Source organism: Lissotriton helveticus, chromosome 9 (assembly GCF_964261635.1).
Source record: "Lissotriton helveticus chromosome 9, aLisHel1.1, whole genome shotgun sequence".
NCBI classification, from domain to species: Eukaryota; Metazoa; Chordata; class Amphibia; order Caudata; family Salamandridae; genus Lissotriton; species Lissotriton helveticus.
The window spans coordinates 1,181,343,963-1,181,361,382 of record NC_136070.1 but is presented as its reverse complement, the minus strand read 5'-3'; positions in this window follow the sequence as shown (position 1 = coordinate 1,181,361,382).

The following is a 17,420-nucleotide window of genomic DNA, read 5'->3' as shown; positions in this document are numbered from 1 at the left end:
ACAGCCTGATCTCATAAACAGCTGAAGGGGTCAGGAAAGGTGAATCTGGATCAACAATCTCCTTTTCTCCAGCGCTGATATGTCCACGCAGTAGGACAGTGCGCATACATTACCCGGTGCCAAAGAGGATTTCTCCCCTTCGCCATGCCCCTGTACCTGCACAAGCGGGCGTGGACACAACCCACCTTCCTAAAAGGAGATTGGGGGTGCCTGTGAGAAAAAGCCCAGGCCCAATCACGCAACTCCTAGAAAAGTAAGAAAAATAACGTTCAGATGAACGTTTTAATTGTCGTGGCCATTTGCTGGTGCCCCCCTGACGTCAGGGCCACAGTTCATGTTTGGGTGGGCCAGGCTCATGTTTGGGTGGACCTGGCCCATTCGGCCCACCCGCTAAAACCGGGCCTGATCTCAGCAACTGCTTTTTAGAACTGCAGGTGCTGAGCACCTGCAAGACCCAGCCCACTTAAAGCCCTGGAAATAAGTCAGACACCAAAATAAAAGTGCCCACCATTAGTGATTCAGCTAGCTAAAAAATGTCCCACATTTGCAAATCAGTGTACTTTTGAACTTGTAAGGACACATTGTAGAGGTGTTTTTTTGCAAGATGTGGGGGACTGCATGCATCTGTGCTTACTGAAGGAAATGTTGTGGTAACAGTAAAACCTGTCCTGTCCAAACAGGCAATAAAATAGTCCCACAAACAGCCATAGATAGTCTGTCAGATCAGCCCTTCAGGAACTGTCAGATTGCCCCTTATGCCAGTCCAACCTTGGGTAATTATCCATGAAATCCCGTGGACCTGTACTGACCACAGAAGTGCTGAGATCAAGGACACTACTGTAGCTTGCAGCTGAGGTCCAGTAAGTGCCCGGCTTCTCCTCAATAGGATGGTGAGGTAGTCCTTGTTTTGTTTTGTTTTTTCCATGCTCAAAGCTTCCCTACTGAAATGCATATATCACAACGCATAGAGGGAGCACCGATTCAGCATCTGAGACTGTGAACCACCCCCTAAAAAATGAATAGAAGAGCTCAATCCAAGCTGGAAGCAATTCCTAGATGGATAGTCTGAGCTGGTGGCTGAAAGATGCAGGGACAGCATGAAATAAATGCAGTCATTTACCACGCAATTGTGTAAATTTGATTACAAATTATGCTGCATAGAGATTCATGTTTGAAGTTCAGGGACATTTAGAAGGTTGATGAAAATGAGATAACAAGAAAATCATAGCAGTTTCTATTTCCATGCTGAAATGCTCATTAGGCTTTCCACTGCTGTCAGCTTCAGATCACCACCTGTCAAAGACTCCCACATGGGTGTGGAAATCACATGCCACATCTCTGGCAACTGTTCCATGGATGAAGCTGAATCACGGCAGAGTGGTAGATTGTCTCAGCAGGACAGTCTTGCGGGCTGTAGAGTGCTTTAGAGCCAGAACATGAAACACATTTCAGTGAAGTAAAAGAAAATTGGAAGAAAGGCAAAACTAAAGCACTTCTTATAAAGGCTGAGTATCCTGTAGAGACCAGCATGGAATGATCAACCGCTGGGCATCCAGCGAAGCAGCATAAGAGGAGGCGGCCTAGAAGCTTACTTTGCAGGCACGCAAGAATGAGTACCTCAAAGACAGACCAGAGAACCCAGCAGGGACTGAGTGATCCAGGAACAGTCTAAAGTGACTTTGGAGAAAATGAAAGCATATCTCTTCTATTTAACACTTTTCACAATCTCTGCTTGAAATGAATATACAAATATGCAGATACTCACCATTACAGAATGCCTGTTTGCTATTGAGAAATGCTGCTACCACTCCCTTAAAAGTATTGACCCTCTAATGAGAAGTCTGGTATCAGCCCTTTGAAATTAAAGTGCAGAAACTCAGGGCCCGATTCACAGAACTAACTTAAGACAAAATCCTAAACTTACTACCATTTTCGTATTCACAGAAGGCACTTACTCATTTTGGTATTCACAGACGACACTTACTCATTTCGGTATTCACAAACGTTAGGAGTCCTAACTTTAGGACTCCTAAATGCTTTCTGTGAATACCGAAAGCATTAAAGTTAGGATTTTTTTTCCGTTTAGTAGTAGTAAAGTTGAGAAAAATCCTAATTTTAAGACTTTCAGTATTCACAGAAGGCATTTAGGAGTCCTAAAGTTAGGACTCCTAACTTCTGTGAATACCGAAATGAGTAAGTGCCTTCTGTGAATACCAAAATGAGTAAGTGCCTTCTGTGAATACCAAAATGATAGTAAGTTTAGGATTTTGTCTTAAGTTAGTTCTGTGAACCAGGCCCTCAGTGTCTAACACTACCTGACCACTTAAAGCTTTATAAAAAACTAGCAGCCCGTCCCGACGTTGTCCGGGTATGAAATAGAATGTGTGTAATCTGTGTATTTGGCAAGGGCAATTTATTTTAAAATCTCGCAGTAGACAACATTTTTTGTTTCATTAGAATAGGGACGGAGAAGGCCCAGCTTCAGCCCTGGTTGATGTTAGCAGGCGCGTGTAATTGGTGTAGAGATCCGCCGCCTGAGCCCGGCTACATCCCTGGTTGATGTTAGCAGGCGCGTGTAATGTCGTTGAATGAGGGAGTTATCAGCCGCGGGTAAATCCGTTTAATGAGAGAGTTGAGTGACAGCGAGTAGAAGAGGCTGCAGTAATTGTCCCCGCAGACACGCTCATTTGCGTGTTCCCCCGCTTGAGGCCCAGATGCAGGCCTGTTTGATGTTAGCAGGCGCGTGTTCCCCGCTTGAGGCCCAGCTGCAGCCCTGGTTGATGTTATCAGGCGCGTGTAATTAGTGTACTGATCTGCCGCCTGAGTCCGGCTAGACCCCTGGTTGATGGTAGCAGGCGCGTGTAATTTCGTTAAATGAGAGAGTTCAGTAACAGCGCGCAGGAGAGGCTGCAGTAACGTTACTTACCAGGCCTCCAGGTGAACGCGTTTGTCACGCCCCCAGCACACGGCCACAGCAGACGATCTTCTGATTAATGTATGACCCACATGGCATGAAGGGCGGAACGTAGCACACACCCCCAGCGTTTCTCACGCCCCCAGCGTGCCCCTTGATCCGGCGCATTGCGCTCACATGGCATGAAGGCCGGACACACGCCCCCAGCGTTTCTCACGCCCCCAGTGTGTCATGCCCCCGGCGTGCCCCTTGATTCTGTGCAGCAACGAAATTGGCACTTGTATGTACGACTCACATGGCATGAAGGGCGGACACACGCCCCCAGCGTTTGTCACACCCCCAGCGTTTGTCATGCCCCAAGCACACACCCACAGCCCACGATGTGATGGCCGTACCACATGCCCCCAGCATTAGACACGCCCCAGCCCACGCCCACAGCACAACGCAGACACGCCCACAAGGGACTACTTTGCTGGCACGGTTCTTTTACCTTTTAAATGTATAGAGGAGTTGGCCTAACGGCTAAGGCACTCGACCTCGGACCTGGGGATCTGTGTTCGAGTCTTGGTAACGATGCCAAACATCCTGTGATTCTGGGCAAATCACTTAATCTCTCTGTGCCTAACAAAAATTAATGTGTGTCCTCATGTAACGTAACTGGTGCTATGTAAAGCGCTCTGATACCTCATTCAGTTCGGGTCAAGTTTGCGCTATATAAAACTCTGCAAAAATAAAATATATAAATGGTGGCCGTCTGCATAGCCTATGTCCTTCTGCTGCAGCTGCCCTTTCCAATGCTGTATTGGGTGTTGTGATTGGTGCTGTGGTTACTGAGATTACCCGCCTCAAAAGTTTGGTCTCTCTCTTTATAATATTAGTATGGATAAATGCTAAAAAAAATCACTTTTAATCGCCACGGAGAGAGTAAAAAGAATTCTATTACAAAAACGTAGAGGGTTAGTGTTGCTCCATACTACTGGGAATGCAGGGCAGATAGTCCATTCGACAAACACAAAGACACAATATTACTTTTTGCTTTAACAACAGGTTGGGGTGAAGTTTTGTTGCATGTCACAGAACGTTTGAATTCATTTGTTTTAATGCTAATAGCCTCAATGTGATAGATGTTATTGGTTGGACTTTCAAGTCATAAGTTACTCTTGGATCCACTGAGGTAACAACTCCTCAGACTCCATAAAATAACTGAAATGTGCTCTTAGAAGCAGTGTGTACATCAATTTTGGTGCCTAAGGTAACAAGCATTTACAATGTAATGGTCTCACTTTTGCAAAAGTTAGAGCTATTGGCATTGTAAATGACAATCTTTTTATTTAAGTCTTAGTTTTGAAAACAGATAAATAAATGGCATTGTCATTTACAATGGCAATAGCTTAATCTCTTGCAAATGCAAGACCTATTGCATTTTCAGTTCAATAGGTCGCGTATTTACGCAAGTTTGAGCTATTGACATTGCAAATAACAATGCGTTTTATTTAGGTTTCAAAAAACAAAACATAAATAAAAGGTCTCATACTGCTGTCTCTCTCGCTCTCACAGTGCTGTCTCTTTCACACTGCGGTATCTCCTTAGAACACACACACTGCTGCCTCTCACACTGCTCTCTCTCTCACACACACTGCTGTTTCTCACACACTGCTGTCTTTCTTACACACAATGCTGTCTCTCACACTGCTGTCTCTCATACATACTGCTGTCTCTCACACTGCAGGTGTGGGTTGTGGGATGTGGGTTTCCAGCTCATATCACACACACACAGAGCCCCACACACACACACACACACACACACACAGCCACACACACACACACGCGCACACATACACACAGACACACACAGACACACACACATAGACACACACACACACAGAGACACACACACACAAAGACACACACATAGACACACACACACACACACTTGGCAGAGGGGATGAGGGCGATCACGGGGTGTTGGGTGCAAAGTTTTAGAATGGCGGGTACACGGATAGGCTGGGACTGGGAAGGACACTCGGGAAGGGGGGTCCGATTTCGAGTGGTTGGTGGCTCAGTTGAGGATTGCGGATGCGTGGATGGGGTGCTCGGGAACACAGGGTGTGGCTTGGCAGGTCAGTGTGGGGGGTTGCGGGGTGTGGGATTTATGCGTGGAGCTGCCAATGTGGTTTTGGGAGGTGACAGTGCACAGGAGCAGTGGTTGCGCGAGGTGTGGTTGCCGTGGCCAGTGGCTGCTTATGGGTATGCGGGTGAGAGCATTTAGGTTCCTGAGGGTGGAGAATGCAGGCGAGTGTCGCGGACCAGTTCCCCTAAGCCTAAGGGTTGCCGTTTGGTAGGCCCCCACACTGTGCAGCTCCCAGCGGACGGGCCCAGGAGTGGGAGCGCTCTGGGGGCCGCAGCTGCGTAGAGGGCTGGCGCGCCCCCTGGTGCAGGTGTCAGACTCCGTGCTGCTGGGTGTGCAGGAGGCTGCCATTGGCGGACTGCAGGAGTGCTTCACTCATGGGTGTGAATTTGGGCTTGGTGGGCACATGGTGTGGGGGTGATCGGGATGCCCGTTGAATGCAGCACTTTGCACAGAGACGCTGACTGAGGCCTTGGTTAGGGGGGTTGGGCGTACTCTTTGTGTGGAATGGGGGTGTAGAAGCTGAAAAATAGAGGATAAATAACAACACTGAAACAATTCTCTCTCAGCACACAATTTTGCAAGATTTATTGGGAACCCAATCAGAATGCAAATAAACGTGCCGCACAGAGACCTCAGCAAAGCTTACTGAGTGCCCAATTGGTACAACAGTGCAGAGACATTTTATAGATACAAGCCCAAGAGGATGGGCATCACAAATACGTAACACAGATCAGACTATGCCCTGCTGGACCAATCAGTGAAGGCTAATCCTGGTGTGATACCTTCTAAGGCCCGAAATACGTCTATGATCTGGTGTTGCTGCCCACATGTCATCGGCAAAAGCAGATTTGGGGTATTTCCATAGAAGTGAAATATGTGCTTCTGGTATACGTGGGTTTTCCACGGACATGACCAGTCAGGTCACCTGACACTGATAGGAAATGTAAGATTTTGCACTAGCTAGCTGGAAGCTGGCACGCGTATTTCTCGGAAAGCCTTGCGTTGCTTTGCACGTTACAGCTGGCTGACACAAAATGAAACGTGTGACCATTTTGTGCATTCTCGCTGGTGTCCATTTTAGGAAGATTAAAGAAAACTCCAGGCCTCAAAGCAAAGGCATTTGGTATCATAAAAATCCGCGTAATCATCAGCCCTTTGCGGGTGTCGTGTGGGGTGGGCACTGGGACCGCGCGGGGACATACCTACCATCAGGAGTTTTATGTGCATGAATGTGTGTGCTGCAGGGAATTGCAGTATATTTCAACCGCTGGGCTGTACCGCTTTCCTTTAATCAGCGTCAGGTGATTGCTATGTTTCGAGGCATCTTTGCACATTATATGCCTTCGATGCTGCTCTATGTGTATGCGGTAGTGAGACAACATTTCGAAATTAAAATATCGATATACAATAATATCGATGTTTTAATTTCGACGGTATAGAATATCGATGTCCAAAATATCGACAGACAGAATATCGTTTTTTTAAGGTATGTATGTTACTAATATCGAAAATATCGAAATTTACTAATATCGAAATTTTGTTTAGTGTTATGTATTTTATTATTTTGTTTATATGTTTGTTAAATATGTTTTGTAATGTATGTTTGAAAATTAGTAAATTTGTTTACATTTTGCGTTTTAGTATCAGAGCGGGTTGTGGGTTTATAGGGGAATAGGATGGGAAGTAATTTAATAATAATTAATTAATTAATATATTTTTGTAAATATTTTTAATTAATAATTAATTGGTAATTAATTTATATTAATTAGTTAATTACATTAATTAGAGTTAATGTTTTAATATATATACATTTTTGTTATTGTTAATTAATGAATTGGTAATTAAATAATATTAATTAGTCAAATTAATTAATTAGAGTTAATGTGCTAATATATTTAATTTCTTGTTATTGTTCATTAATAATTAATTGGTAATTAAATATTATTAATTATTTAATTAAAATAATTAGAGTTAATGTGCTAATATATTTAATGTTTTTGTTATTGTTAATTAACAATTAATTGGTAATTAATAATTATTAAGTGATTAAATGATGTGATTTATTTGTGTGTAGTGGGTTGTGTGTTTATAGGGGATAGGGTGTGATATAATTAAATTTAATTAATTAAAGAGATCGTATTTATTTGTTGGTATTTATTGTTAATTAATTAGTAATTAATATGTGTTATTTAGTTCATTTATAATTACATACATTTAGTAATATTAATTGTTATTAATTGATTAATAGAAATTTATATTAATTTTTTTTTTTTTTATGTGTAGTGTGTTGTGTGTAAAAGGGGGAGTAGTGTGGGAAGTAATTTTTACCCCCATGCTATCCAACGCTTTCCCTACTGTTGCACCCTCTGGAGTGGGAATAGTAATTTTAACCCCTAGGCTATCCAACGCTTTCCCTACTGTTGCACTCTCTGGAGTGGGAATAGTAAATTTTACCCCTACGCTATCCAACGCTTTCCCTACTGTTGCACCCTTTGGAGTGGGAATAGTAATTCTTACCCCTACGCTATCCAACGCTTTCCCTACTGTTGCACCCTTTGGAGTGGGAATAGTAATTTTTACCCCTATGCTATCCATCGCTTTCCCTACTGTTGCACCCTCTGGAGTGGGAATAGTAAATTTTACCCCTACGCTATCCAACGCTTTCCCTACTGTTGCACCCTTTGGAGTGGGAATAGTAATTTTTACCCCTCTGCTATCCAACGCTTTCCCTACTGTTGCACCCTTTGGAGTGGGAATAGTAATTTTTACCACTACGCTATCCAACGCTTTCCCAACTGTTGCACCCTCTGGAGTGGGAATAGTAATTTTTACCCCTACGCTATCCAACGCTTTCCCTACTGTTGCACCCTCTGGAGTGGGAATAGTAATTTAAACCCCTACGCTATCCAACGCTTTCCCTACTGTTGCACTCTCTGGAGTGTGAATAGTAATTTTTACCCCTACGCTATCCAACGCTTTCCCTACTGTTGCACCCTCTGGAGTGGGAATAGTAATTTTCACCCCTACGCTATCCAACGCTTTCCCTACTGTTGCACCCTCTGGAGTGGGAATAGTAATTTAAACCCCTACGCTATCCAACGCTTTCCCTACTGTTGCACCCTCTGGAGTGGGAATAGTAATTTTTACCTCTACGCTATCCAACGCTTTCCCTACTGTTGCACCCTCTGGAGTGGGAATAGTAATTTAAACCCCTACCCTATCCAACGCTTTCCCTACTGTTGCACCCTCTGGAGTGGGAATAGTAAATTTTACCCCTACGCTATCCAACGATTTTCCTACTGTTGCAATATCTGGAGTATGTATATATATTAACTTATATGTAGTTTTTAATTTATTTTAAATGTATATGTATTAGTTATTATTTTCTAAATATGTTTTAATGTTTTTATTTAATATTTGTAAAATTATATGTATTTTTAAACTATTTTTACAGTATTATTAGTAAATTTTAAAAAACGATAATTTTACTTTCAATATTTTTGTACTACGATATGAAAATTTCGATATTTTTGTACTTACCTTTATGAAGATATAACTCCGATATTTTTGACTTCGATGTTTTTGTATCGATATTTTTGTAGGTAGATATTCTGTCTCTCGATATTATGTCATAGATTTGTGTATGCTGGCGTGGTTGATATGTAGGCTAGTGAGAGACTACATGTGACAATATACATTGAATGGATGGAACATAGAGGGGGGCGGCAGCTGGGCCAGGATGCGGGCCACACTCCAGCACACTATGCTTATTGTCGGGTTCTTCTTTCCTCGCTGCTCTCCCCCTCCCCTCTCATTTGGGTGCGGTGTGGGGGTCCCTCGTTGTCTCGATCTGTTCTCGCTTATCTCCGGAGAGCGAGGGGTTGCAGTAGGCGGGGTTCTTGGTCGGAGGGTGGCGGCGGTGAGACCGCAGAGGGGAGCCATGGTGCTGGGGATGAGCGCTCCTGGGGGAGGGGCGGGTTGCGGGGCACAGTGTTTGAGGTCCCACTGGGACCACCTGACGGCACTTTTTGGCAGCGCCGCGAGTGGGGGGAGGGGTTATCGGGGTGCAAATTTGGAGAGATGAGGAGGGTCTCATGACAGGGGAGGAAGCACAAGGAGGATGGGTACTCAATGGAGGTGAAGGGATGGGAGGCAGGGGTTGGGAGCACGATGTTGGGGAAGAAAGGAAGGAGAGTCGGGATTTCAGGGCGAAGGGACAAGCATTTTTAGTTATTTTATTTGATGCGTCTTTATATAGCGCTGACTTCGTCCGAGGGGGTCAGAGCGCTTCACAAATAGGAACAATAGTGATACATTAGGAGAAAATTACAAGTGAGCATGTTACAAAAGCAAACATTACCTCACATGAGGCAATAGTGACAATTGTGGAGAGGAGTTGGCCTAACGGCTAGGGCGCTCGACCTCGGACTTGGGGATCTGGGTTCGAGTCTCGGTAACTACGCCAAAACCTCCTGTGATTCTGGGCAAATCACTTAATCTCCCCGTGCCTAAAATGAAAGTGTGTCCTCATGTAACATAACTGGAAAATATGTAAAGCGCTCTGATACCTGATTCGGTTCGGGTCTAGTTTGTGCTATATAAAACTCTGCAAAAAAATAATAATAATAAAATTGTGCATGTATTAAGAGCGGTATGTGTTCTCCACAGGCAGCTCGTAGCCCGCCTCCTCCAGAATGGCCCCCTGGCCGGAGTAGGGGTGGAGCGGGGGGGGGCTACTGCTATGTGACTGCCTGCCGGGGGGCTGCCCCCTCCCTTGCCCCTAGGGTCCTTCTTGTGCTTCATACAGCAGTACTGGAACGAGATTCTGATAAGCAGCATGTTGTACAGGAGCCACACAGCCCTTAGGGTCCTTCTTGTGCTTCATACAGCGGTACTGGAATGAGATGCTGAAAAGCAGCGTGTTGTACAGGAGCCTCACAGCGAATGCTGTGGGAGAGAGGGTGGGATAAAAGAAGTCTGCCTCTCGCCGAAAGAACAACAACAATGTTGGTAAAAAAAGGGCGGGCATTGCCCCGGAAACCACACGATGCTGAGTTTTCTCTTTTTCAGCCCGACTTCCTGCTGGCGTAAAAGCTTCCTTATCTTCTTTATGGGGCCATCTGTTGGCCCCATAAAGAAGATAAGACTGCTTTTACGCCAGCAGTAAGTCAAGGAGCCCCGTCTGAAAAGGACGGGGATTGGAGAGAAAGGAGAACATCACTAGGACCTCTTCTCCAATGGCTGGCCACTGTTTAGGAGGTCAGCCAATGGAGAAGAGGGGCGGGGCTTAACCCTCGCTAGTGAAGTACACTCTAAAACATAAAATCTCGCGAGCTCGACTGCGCATGTGCGCAGTACGCCACGCAAAACCTAAAAAGGTCTATGCCTGTCAATGCCAGCACAGGCAAAGTACCAAGCAATCCTACAATCATCCCATAAATACTAAGGTATTTTTCAAGGGAACTGAAGACATTAAAACCCACTGGCTAAACTAAATAAAATAGATTGGTTGATTAGTGTGTATTTAGTCATTAAGTATAGGAAATACAGCCAACAACCAAGGCAAGAATAATTCAATGAATAAATCCCAAAATGCCATTCAACTCAAAGATATTGTATTGGGGTGAGTGTAACTTGCATTATTCTGTGTGGTGATTTCACAAAAAAATTCTAAAGATTCTGTGACAGTATGTATAATTAACCAAACACAAAGAGATGATGGACAGAGCGCTGAAACTTTTCAGACACTCACCTCCAGTCACAGATCTGGATTGAATCCATCATCATTCTTTAGCTTACTTCGCCACCCCAGTTGAAGCACAGCTATATGCAAATCAGTCTTGACTCTGTGCCTCATGGGAACAGTCCATCCCTAACTGCAAAGTCATGTTTTTCCTGGACCAGAAACAAGCATCCTTAAATCTTAATGTGATGAATTTGTACATGTACTTAAAGAATATTCACACAAAGTGATGTGTTTATGTAACGTGTTAACTTGAATGTGCTCAGTAAAAATGTTCATTTTATTCATGTACTTCCATGAGGCTATGTGCTATTTCTTATGTTGATCAAATTATGTAGGCCTGAATTGTATCTTTCCCCTGGAAGCTTTCGCACTACACTTGTTAGTGGATTTCATGTGCATGTAGAATTTGTTCTTTCTCATGGTCCTGTTGCAGGTGGAGAAATTCATCCTTGTTAGTTAGAATAATGTCTTTGTTTTAGAAGTTGGACTTAGGGAGAAGAAGATACATTGAATGGCGATGCTGATAATAAGGGGCTGTTATAGTTTCTCATCAGAGTGTGCCCGGGAAACAAGGTCATCTAGCCAAGGCCTGGGAGCATCGCTGCAGTGTGGAAAATTGCATACAAGGAGGTGGCTTCCTTGGATTGTGTGATGTCGCGTTGCATCTTGGGATGCTACCTGCAAGTTTATGTATTGAAGTAGGGACAGTGCCTGAGGGAACTTCTGCCTTGAGAAAGAGAGCATACTAGAACAACACATTCAATGTGAGTGGACTTCTCAGGAACCCTTCACGTGCTGACACCTTTACAAAACTTACCTTAGGGAAATACTAAGTAGGATGTCACTTTAGTGGTAGTTTAGGGACACACTAATGCTTTATACCTACGAACCTCCAATGATAGTTAAGTTCGTTTTTGCCAAGAATCTGAATCAAGAATTCTCTAAGGATCTAATCAGCTCCGTACCTTGGGTATAGAATGAAGGAGGTCTTGTATCTCGTTTCTCAGGACTCGATCTCCCAGAAACCCGCGAGGGTGACTGGAAACACTGGAGCTGGAGTTCTCGGCAGGAGAAAATACAGCGTCTCAGTGCGTCATGGGGAGGGTCGGCTTCCTTCGGCTCTCGCATCAGCCGGGCTTCGGGCAAGTAGATAGCCGCTCTGCTCCAAACCACCGTGTGTTTGCTTAAGGCAACGTTGGTATATTTATACCTGGAAGGTGCCGAGTTTGACGTAAGGTTGGACATAAGACGTCACTAAGAACTTACAGTTCTTTCCGGACTCCAGGAGTTCTTGTTCAAATCAAAACAAAAGCAGGGGGATTTCCCGGGCTGCTAGAGGCTTGGTTTGTTTAAAGAACGCGTTGTACTTTCTAGGAGTCTTTGGGAGTAGCCTTGCCGTATTTGGATTGCATTGGCTATGACTAAATATGGATATGATTCTTATGCCTTTATAAGGATATTATTTGTTATAACCACATAAGGGCATGAATCGGGAATATTTAATTAGGGTCCTAGATATGTTTACAACACCCACTCCACGTATTGTGTTAATCATTACTAAAATACTAAGCAATACTAAACATAAAGTGATGCATGTGTTTTCCAACCCACCCCCAAATACTTAAATTGCATTTGAAATGTTATATGGTATATACACGAAAATGTGTATTTGTACTGTACAGTTTTCAAGCAGTGGTATCATTCAGATAATGCATACATAAATATTTGCTGAATGAATTGCGAAAATTACATTTAAGAAATGGCTCTTAATACAGAAGAGAAGGTCGAGACCATTTCATCACATATTTATACAATACTGTACATGTGCTAGAGGCTAAATCAAAATATAGTCTCTAGAGTTTCAAAATAGAAGTTCTGTTCTCTAAGAATAGTTCTACTTTAAGCAGAGTACCGTGTGCCAAAAGAAAGGTAAATATTTTGGAAATGGAAAAATATTTTCGTTTTCATGGGAAAAAATAGGTCCAATTGTTTTCAGGAGTCTTGTTTATAAAAGCCGAATTCAGAGTACAGGGAACACTGTGTGCTCGTTGTTTTTAAAAGTGATTCTCGTTGTTAGGGGAGAACATCAAATCAGACAGGCTTGTAAAAAATTGGTCTACAACAGTAGGTGAAAGTTCGACCAAGTTCGAAAAAGCTGAAATAGTGCATATGTGAGAGTCATTGCTATCATCGATGTCTGCATCAGCAATGCTCACTGAAGGTTGTACCTGTGTGGTGCTGCTTTCATCTCGTACTTTACCGCCACCTACTCGTAATGGGGAAGTCTCAACGAATGCCGTCATCAGAATAGGTAGCCGCTGGGGACAACACGTTGGATGAGCCGTTACCGAACCAAGCAAAGTATCGATATCCATAGGTACTGCTGATGGTAGTGTAAGACAGACGTCCAACAAGCATTCTTCTCCGCATAGCAGACATAGAAGCACAGGTAAGATGCAAGCTTGCCAGATTGGTCTGAACGAAAGAAACCAGGTAGTACTCAGATCTCTTAGCCGGGCAAAGCCGAGGACTTTAGTGATCCGTTCTCGGTATCGTATAGCCATGATCGTTTCTTCCATTGTAGCCTGAGTTTTGTCTGTGACTTGACTTGCCATATCGGAGCAGAAGGAATAAAAATAAAATTCCTGCTACGAGTCCCAATAGAAGAGGCAGTCCGCCAAATACAGAATGCACAAAATTCGGGAAGATGTCCAGAACTGTTTCAAAGGGTGCTAACAGTCCCGAAAAAATGGTCTTAAATACATGTGCGATGCCACTGGTATCAGACATGTTTAAAATTTGACCTAACATTTCTACGAAATGCACGGGGCAATTTGTCGATAATAGGGAATGTATCTCTGCTGCTGTCCTTGCAACTTGTAGATCATACGTCTCTTTGGACGAGGTTAAAGGCACAGTTGTCTGTAAAAGAATAGACTTCATTCTGCTTAAAGTATCAATTTGAATAGAAGAGATATTCAAAGAAGGCCATATTGCTGCCCCCATGTCTGGTTTGCTGTTTGGATACAATACTTGCATGCAGCAAATGACCCTGGAAGTAACGCTCACAAGTTAGGCTAATCCTGGCACCATGCCACAACAGCTGCGGTCATTTATTACAACGTAGCTGCCGTTGGAAAGCTGTCTGAAAAAAGGCTCTATCTGTGTTGCAGGAGTGCCATGCAGGTGACATGAAAGGTTATTTGATGAACCTTCGCAGGCTCCATGCAAGTTAATACCTTGACACAGAAGTTTACCGCTTAGTGAATTTGTACAGTTGTTGCCACTAAGAAATACCTCTTTTTTCCCTTCACTATAACATTTATGTGTATAAGGTAAATTCCAGGTTGACTTGATGTATCCTTTACCCAACCTTTCATACGGAGAAGTGTGGCTCACTGGTCAGAGGAGGCAGACCCTGAAGCAGAGGTCAGACCCGGGACCAAGGTTCAATTCCCGACGCGGCAGGGTCTTGAGCCCAAATATCCACGGACTCGATAATTCTCGCTTCGGTGCCTACTCGAATCACGGGTTCACACTCTGCAGCTCTGGGCATTAGCCTGCTTAATCTCCACTACGGCCCCCCCGCGGCGGGATGCCTGGCTTTCACCTTGGGGAAGCCAGGACGGGTTCCCAAGGCAAGCGCCGAGATGCCTACGGGTAATCGAGTGCTATATAAGAACGCATAATAATAATAATAATAATAATAATAACATACAGGCCTGCTGGTATATATTTTTGGCAATATTGAAACTGGAAAGTTGTTATCGGAATTGTAATTGTACCATGTATTATCCATTCAATGACAGGTCTCTCTGACATTGTCAATGGTAATCTCTCAAGTTTTTCAATGCTCAGAATCGTATAATCTGCTCCTTTTTGTGCCAAACTGATTTGTTTTTCAGTAAGGTTAAAAATAGAAAATAATGACGTTTTGTTGATTAGACGCCATGGCACGTGACCTGAACGCAGATTTTGTAATGTCCAGCCTAGCTGTACAATAGAACGTAATTGGGACTGGCCATGTTGTAACATTAGCAAGTCCTGCTCTATTATATCAATAGCAGATGATACAATGCTGTCCAGTGAATAAATTCTGGAGGACAGAGTCGTTAACCCATTGTCCACTACAGACAGTGATTTTTCCAAATTAATACGATCAATTTCTCGTATTTTTTCTGCAGTTTCAATTTGCATAACTTTCCAAGCCTCGTTGTAAGCTGCGTATATACCGGCGTATATGAAACGTTTTTTACGCTGTTTGCGAGGTCCCAATATGAAATCTCGCAAGTCAGCACCTTCTTTAAGTAAAGTTAGGTGTTGCTTAATTTCCTGCAGTGTGGATCTCTGTAGCCATTCGAGGCATAGTTTCCCTACACTGTATGTTGTAACTATCCCTGGATGTTGTCTCTGGGAATATCTTGGGTCTGGCCTGGTCTGTTTGAACCCCTGTGTTTTGTTCAGGAATCTATCTTGACAGTTATTAGTGTCTGTGGGCCAGATCAACCATTTTTTCCAATCAGGATTTGTTCTGTTTTGGTGTAAAATATGGGATACGTCTATCTCCACATCTGTAGTGCTATTACTATCAGGTATGGGCTTTGGAATAGATGGTTTGTTTAAGTCTTTTATCTTGGCTAGGGCAAGACAGGTTGTTTGTTTAATGGTGTCATTCAGGAAAATTATTTGTTCTGGGATCATGCAGGCTCTGAATAATGATTCTAGACCTTGTACCTGCCAATCTTTAGTACCCCAGATGGTTTTTGTCTCAATGTTGTTAATCCAAAATTCAAAACCAAATGTAGACATTTGTTCATAAAATTTTTCAGAATAAATCAATTTAGTATTTGTCAACATCGTTTTCATTCCTGTCTTATTTAACATTTTAAAATAAAACGTTTCTGGATCTGTGTTGTTAAACCCTGAGAAGTATGTGAATTTCTCATAAAATGATTTTGAGCTGCCTTTTGGCGGTGTTGGACAATGTTCCTATTGATTATAGGTAAAAATATTTCTAGGATTAGCAGATTTATGCAAATAGTGATGACCATAATGATTATAACAATACATTTCTTCTTACAATTGTATATTAATAAAAATCTCCCAGTTCGTGAATACCTAGATCAAGAATGTGTTAATGGGCTGGAGAAAGAAGTTACGTTAAAGGAACTGCACTATGCTGTTACCTCTCTCCCCTCTAATAAGGCTGCTGGTGAGGATACTCTCCCCATAGAATTATATAAAATTTGTGCAGATGAAATCTTACCACTTTTATGCTTAGTTATTAATTTAATTGGCGTCACTGGGCAGGTACCAGAATCTTGGAATACAGCTAAAATTATGTTTTTTCATAAGAAAAATAAATTATCAACGGAATGCGCCTCTTATCGTCCTATATCATTGATCAACGCTGACGCTAAAGCGTATTCCAAGATATTAGCTCTTCGCATGGCCCCACTTATGCCATTGTTGGTAAATGAACAACAACATGGTTTTGTAGCTGGGAGGGACACTACTACCCATGTTAACATGGCGATTACCGCCTTTGATGTTGCAGCAACTAATCACACCCCACTCGGGATGATACTTTTAGATGCAGAGAAGGCGTTTGACCGAGTGGGGTGGGATTACTTATGGGGGGTGATGAAACAATACGGCTTTAAAGGACGTTTTTTAAGAAGTATACAAGCTTTGTATAAAGATCCTAATGCCAAGATCAGCTATGCAGGGGCTGTTTCATCTAAATTTTCAATCTTATGGGGGACACGGCAGGGGTGCCCTCTGTCACCCCTACTCTTTGCTCTTTCCAAGGAGCCGTTTATTAATGCCCTTCAAGAGCAAGCTAAAATAAAACCCATGCATCATGAAGACAAAACTTTGAAAATCACTGCTTATGCCGATGATTTAGCCATTTACACTACTAATGTGGTAGAAGCACTGGTAGGGATCTCAGAAGAAGCTAATAATTTTGGGGCTATTGCAGGTTACAAACTTAACATGAATAAAATGCAAGTTATAATGAATTACCAGTCCAATCCTCAAGTTCCAGGATATTGTTTGGCTGCGGCTTATTTATGGGTTAAAATTTCTTCAAAGATCTCGGATATAAACTTATTAAACTATGAACCTTTATTGAAAGAAGTGGCAGCTCTTTTTAAAAAATGGCATAAGATTCCGCTTAACCTGTTGGGACGATTGAATTTGATTAAAATGAATATCTTGCCTAAATTATTTTATCTTTTTCGTTGTATTCCTCTGCGCGTTAATAATTTGCTTTTTTAAAAGTTGGACAGCATTATTAATAGCTTTTTGTGGGGCTATAAGAAACCGCGAAGATCGATGGCAATTCTGGAATTACCATTGGAAAAAGAGGGTCTTAACTTCCCTGATTTTAGAGCCAACTTTTTTGCTTCTTTTTTGAACCGGCTTTGTAGTCTGTTTACTAGTTCTAATCAATTTTTTTTTCATCAATTTATGCTTGGCAGAGAGGCAAAACAATTTTTGGCAAAAGTGCAGGACCCGAATTATTTTAAACGTGTAAAATTCAAGACCGCACGGGATGCAGTACGTATCTGGAATATGATTATGATTAATTGTGAGACTTCTTTTTTTCACACTGACCTGTTACT